Source organism: Felis catus, chromosome A1 (assembly GCF_018350175.1).
Source record: "Felis catus isolate Fca126 chromosome A1, F.catus_Fca126_mat1.0, whole genome shotgun sequence".
Lineage (NCBI taxonomy): Eukaryota > Metazoa > Chordata > Mammalia > Carnivora > Felidae > Felis > Felis catus.
The window spans coordinates 89593492-89599491 of record NC_058368.1 but is presented as its reverse complement, the minus strand read 5'-3'; the positions used below and the strand labels follow the sequence as shown (position 1 = coordinate 89599491).

Below are 6000 nucleotides of genomic sequence, written 5' to 3'. Positions count from 1 at the left end.
TTTTCTTCCCACGTTATATTTTTGCCTCTCATGCTTTTTATGAGTTTAAAAATTTATTACATGGTTAATAAACGACTTTTGCGTTTAAAATTTGGTTTGTCCTGGGGCCCCTGGGTGGCTCAGTCAGTTAAGTGACCGGCTCTTGATTTTGGTTCAGGTCATGATCTCGCCATTGGTGGGTTCGAGTCCCGCATCCAGCTCTGTGCTGACAGTGTGGAGTCTGCTTGGGATTCTCTGTCTCCCTCTCTCTCTCTGCCCCTCCCCTGCTTGCACACACTCTCTCTCAAAAATAAATAAACATATAAAGAGTCCCAACAGGAAAAAGAGGGAGGCAAGAGAGTGAGGTCAGAGTCAGAGAAGGAGAAGTCACTGGATGACACTGGAAGCAGATGTTGGGGTGATGTAGGTGTTGGGCTTCAAAGGTGCAAGGAGCCAAGAGTGGAGGAATTCAGATAGCCTCTTGAAGCTGGAAAGGAAAGAGAATGGGTTTTCCTTTAGATCTTTCAGAAGGAACACAGCCCTGCTGACAACTGATTTTAGTTTTGTAAGACAAGTCTAAGAATGCTGACCTCCAGACTGTGTGGTAACAAATTTGTGGGTTTTTTTTAAAGTTTATTTTGAGAGAGACAGAGAGAACGTGAGTTGGGGAAGGGCAGAGAAAGGGAGAGAGAGAGAATCCCAAGCTGAGTCCGTGATGTCAGTGCGTAGAGCCTGACCTGGGGCTCAAACTCACAAACCATGAGATTATGACCTGAGCCAAATCAAGAGTAAGATGCTTACTTAATTATGGAGTTTGCAGAATCCCAAGATCTGCCATCTGCAAACTGGAGACCCAGGAAAGCTGGTGGTGTAATTTAGTTGGACTCTCAAGGCCTGAGAACCAAGGAAGCCAATGGTGCAGATTCCAGTCTAGGTCTGAAGGTCTGTGAACCAGGAGCCCTGAGGGCAGAAGATACATGCCTTAGCTCAAGCAATATGGTAGAAAAGGGGTGAATTCCTCGTTCCTCTGCTTTTTGCTCCAGCAAGGCCCTGAAGGGATTGTATGATGCCCACCCACATGGGGGAGGGCAATCTACTTCACTGAGTCTGCTGATTCAAATGTAAATCTAATCCAGAAACACACATGTTCCCAGACACATTCAGAAACAATGTTTAATCTGGGCACCCCATGGCCAGGTGAATTGACACATGAAATTAACCATCACCAGGGCTCTTCACTTTTTGGCAGTTGTTCTACAAAAACAGTTTATTTTTCTTCAGATTTTTTTCCCCATGGGTGTAGACAGGTGTCATTTATTTTCTGAAAACACATATATCATATATACAAAGATATAGGGTGTGGTGCATGCAGAGATGTCTACTACCTATCAAGGAGGACTTGTCACTCACCTGGGAGGAGTTTGTTTAGTGGACACCCCCAGGCTATGGGTTTCAGCAGTTGGCTTCGGCTGCAGAGAGATGCCTCCTGAGGTCAGGCTCTTCCCTGGCAGCACCTTCCTGTGCCTGGGAGAGGTATGGGTATAAAGATCTGGTCACCTGGTGTTGACCCACCTAACTCTGATGGATCCCGCTTGTTCTGGAGTCCCTGTCAGCTGGCTGAGGTTTTGTTAGCCCTGCATTATGGTTTGACTTTTCCCTCTACCCAAACCCACTTTTCCTTGCTTTCATAGACGTTTATCCCTAATTGCTTCCCTTCCTACCCATGGTCTCTCCATCATCTGCTCTGAAGGACCTCGCTTGTTACAAACTGTATGTATTCTTTTAAACCCTGTTTCCAGTTAATTTAGCCATTTCAATGTTTGTAGCCGTTTCAATGACAAAATACTCACAGCACCATTTTAAATAATTGCATAGTGGTCCATTATATGGATCTTATTTAATGCGTTTAAACAATTGCATGTTTTTCTTAATTTTGCTATGATAACCAATGATTCTGTGTAATCCTTTACTACCCCCTTTCCTGCTTGTCAGAAATTTAAGGATTAATCCCTAAAAAAGGAATAGCTAGATCAAAGTGGTTGCACTTCTAAGCTTTTTGATTCCTTGTTCCAAAAGGTTCCCAGGGAGAGCATCTCATTTTTAATCTCCCATCTGGCAATTTATGATGGGTGTTTTCTATTTTTATAACACTTCCCAGTCTGGTAGGAGAAACAATGTTCCATTGTTCTAATTTGTTCCTACACTACTCATAAACCCAGCTGTTTCTGTGATTCTCCAATTACGAGTTTCACCATTTTGTGAGGTTTTCTCATTATCTTCGAAGTAACCAAACATTAACCACAAGGGGGCGCTGTTCCCCTGTCAATGTCCTGCGGTTGTACACTCTCCAGCTGCCTTTCTGAGCCAGGACTGAAAAGTTCCAAGCAGGGTTTACAGAGAATAAGTAAACAGCATTAATACCCACAGGCGAAGACTCTGGTTTCTTAAGTCGTTTTTTCAACCCTGGTCAGTTACATCTCTGGTCAGTTACATCTCAGGCGGGGACCCTGAGCCTGCAAAGGGGACATGTCCGCGCCTTCTGCTCACGGTCCCTAGAGTACCTAGGGCAAGTCTCAGGAAAGAACCCCAGTACCCCACCTGCCAGCTCTGGGGGGCGCCCCCAGGGGTCGTGTGCAGGGCAGCGCTCCAGGAGCTCTGTCTACAGGGCCTCAAGTGGGCCCAGTCAAGGGTGCAGATGAGGCTCTGTTATCAGGAGGTTATGAGGGGCAACCAAAGGGTTGGGGGTCTGCACTCGGACCTCTTCAGTATGGGAAGAGGGCAGCAGGATCTGAGTGGAGCGATCACGCCCCCATCCCCCCTTTCCCGCAGCTGCCCGACCTCGGCTCCGCTCTGCTGTGCACTGGTCCTGGAAGAAATGAAGTCTCCCTGGGGTCCTGCCTGGGTCTGAGTCCGAGGCCGCCAGGTGCGCGAGCTGGGAAGGGCCGGGTGGGGGGTGCCAGCGAGCTCTGAGATGGGCAGCGTGGCGGAGATCATGGGGGGCATCAAATAGCTGGGGTTCTGCTAATGCTGGACGCAATACGGTTGGAACCACAGATGGTCTGACTTGCCTGCCCTCGTTCCAGGCTCCAGACTCCTCCCATTCTCGCCTCTGTCCCCAGGCTCTCTTCCCTACACATTCTACTTCACCCCATTCTGCAGTGTTGGGTCTCCTCTCAGAGGGCCTGGGCTCAGGCCCCGCTTCGTTCCCTGACCGGTGGATTATCAGAGTGGATAACTGTCTGGCTGAGAGACCGCAGGGACTAGAGGCCGTTCTGAGTCGACTCCGGGTGGGTTATCCCTTTAGGGGCTGTCTTTGTCCAGTACCAATAACCCTGCCTCCAGGCTAAGAGGCGGCAAAGGGCCTATTGCGAGATAGGCACGACAGGAAGTTATTTCAGGGAAGCTGGCCCTCAGAGGCCCTTATGGCCATTATCCGGGTTTCTCCGAGAGAAGGCAGACCTGGGGTACTTGCATGGATCACCCTCCCAAGCACTGAAGAGAGGACCAGTCTCCAGCTTCGGAATTGGGGAGGGTGGCGGAGGGCACCAGCATAGTCCACTTCTCAGGGAGAGTGAGTCCCCGCTCCCAGAAGCTGGGTTGAGTGGCACCAACAGTGGGTCCTTCGAAAAAACACTTCGCGCGCCAAGAGAGTGGGCTCTTCGTCCTGGGTCTACCTTGTAATGGCTGACCTCGACCATGCAGCTTTACCTTTTCCAACCTCAGTTTCCGGAAGTAACGTGGCAGCCCATGGGGCTAATAGGGAGGTTCAAGACCCACCCCGAGGTAATCCGGAACAAATTTAACCAACCCCGTCGCCTTGTTGGAGAAGGCGCCTGCGCAGGCGCGCTGGACACGTCCGCCCAAAGCCTGGCAGATGGAAGCGACCGCAAGGGCCCCTGGGGAGTGTAGTCTGTGCCGAGAAGGGGTAAGAAGAGGCGGAGCTTCACTGAGAGCCTACCCCGGCCGTGTTTAGAAAAAACAGCGGATGAGCCACCAGTGGCTGTGGTTCAGGGGGCGTGGCTTTGTCTTTTCCGCGGCGCCGGCGGCAATCCCTGTGCTCAAAGGATTCTGGGTACTGTGGTCCTGGTCCCTTGGAAAGCAGGGCAGTGATGGGTGCTGGCCCACCCAGCCTTTGGCCGTGTGGCGGGAGTGAGTCTGGGGGAAGGGGAAGATAGTTGGGAGTGGCTAGGGTTGGGTCTCTGGCAAGGCTTAGGGTTGCTTTCCCAAATTGTTCTTTTTATTTGTGGGTGTGGGTGGGTAAACAACTCGCAGCTGGAGGAATGAATTTGAGGAGTGAATTAGAGGAATGAATAAGGGGTGATGTGAGGCTCGGCGGTGAATCCTAGGGTTGCAGGGCACGTCTCCGGCCCCGGCAGGGGCCCCAGGATTGCGGAGCCACGCTTTTCTTTTGAGGCCGGGTGGCGTGCGGGACCATTCTAGGCCACTGTAGTGGTGGCAGTGGTGGCACGTCTCTAGTTCTCTCTTCACGTGGTATTTGGGGCTTAAGTTGGAAGACCTTAGGGGTTTTGTGGTGTTGACATAGTCTTGGTTTGGGAGCAAACATCCCCTGGTGGTGGTTAGGGGCGCTGTGACTCCTGTGGGAGGGGAGGTGCGTGAAACCTGGGCGGTGTGGTGGTGGTGGAGCTCTAACCTGACTGATGTCAAGGTGTTCGGCAGAAGCTGGCTGGGCCCGTCGCACTGGGAAAGGGGTGCTGTTTGGTCATGGAGATTTTGGGATTGGAACAAAGGGGATTTTGGAGAGTGGAACAAAGTTTGGCTTAGAGGAAACTGCTGAATATTCCCAGGTGCGAATGGGTTGGGGTGGGAGTAGGTCCCTTTACACGCGTGTTTTTGGGTGATCAGGGCAACTTCTCTTTCTCCCGGCTTGCTGTCCCATGGTTTGTTGCTGGTGGGGGATATTGGCATGGTTCAAACGTCTTTGGGTTTGGCTGGAAACCTGGATGACCAGTTGGTTTGCCTGGTTCTGCTTTAGACAGTGGCTCTTAATTAACTGGCCACTCCCAGGGTTAGGACTGTGAGGTTGGTGGTGGCTGGGTGGGGGAGGTAGGGTGGTGGCCCCTGGGTCCAGGCCTCTTTGTCACAGCCCCTGGTGGCTGTTAGATGGCACCTGATTTACAAATACAGGCATCACTGGTAGACTTCAGGCATTGGAACCTTTATTTTTAACCTTATATTATGGAAAACATTCAAACATTCACTTTAGTAGAGAAAATAATAGAAGGTCTCCTTATGACTCTATCTCCCAGACCCTACACTTATCAACTCATGCATGGCCAACCTTGTATCCAAACCGCCAACCTTACTTAAGGACTGGCTCATAGGTTGACAGGTTAAGTGCATGGCCTTTTACAGAGCTCAGCCACTTTTTAGCTAAACTAATTTGAACAAGATACATGACTTTAACTGTGCTTGGTTTCTTTATCTGTAAAGAGTGGATGGTAAATAGGACTGTTCAGAGGCCTGAATGAGGCAAGCCACGTACAGTGACCGAACAGTCTTTGGTATATAGTAAGTATTCAGAGTGTTAACTTTTTTTTTTAACTTTTTTAATGTTTTATTTATTTTTGAGAGAGAGAGAGAGAGAGAGAGACAGAAAGAGAGAGAGAGAGACAGAGTGTGAGTGGGGGAGGGGCAGAGAGAGAGGGAGACACAGAATCTGAAGACACAGAATCTGAAGACACAGAATCTGAGCTGTCAGCACAGAGTCTGATGTGGGGCTCAAACTCATGGACTGTGAGATCACGACCTGAGCTGAAGTCAGATGCTTAACTCACTAAGCCCCCCAGGTGCCCCCTCAGGAAACAGACTCTTAATTGTAGAGAACAATGTGATGGTTACCAAAGTAGAGAGCCATGGCAGGATGGGTGAAATACGTGACGGGCATTAAAGAGGGTACTTGTGATGAGCACTGGGTGTTGTATGTAAGTGTTGAATCACTATATTGTACATCTGAAACACTGTATATTAACTGGAATTTAAATAAAAACTTAAAAGCAAAAG

General features: G+C 49.7%; 1 non-coding gene across 3 annotated transcripts in view; it reads left to right on the top strand.

The window, feature by feature from the left end:
* The first annotated feature begins 3871 nt into the window (after positions 1-3871).
* The window catches only part of LOC102901511, a 56517-nt gene continuing 54388 nt past the window's right edge, over positions 3872-6000 (top strand). For 2 of the 3 annotated variants that reach the window (XR_002742273.2, XR_002742274.2), the window contains exon 1: positions 3872-4128. This is a non-coding gene — a transcript (uncharacterized LOC102901511). The remainder of the gene's footprint in view (positions 4129-6000) is intronic. The other variant, XR_006597526.1, reaches the window with a different exon arrangement.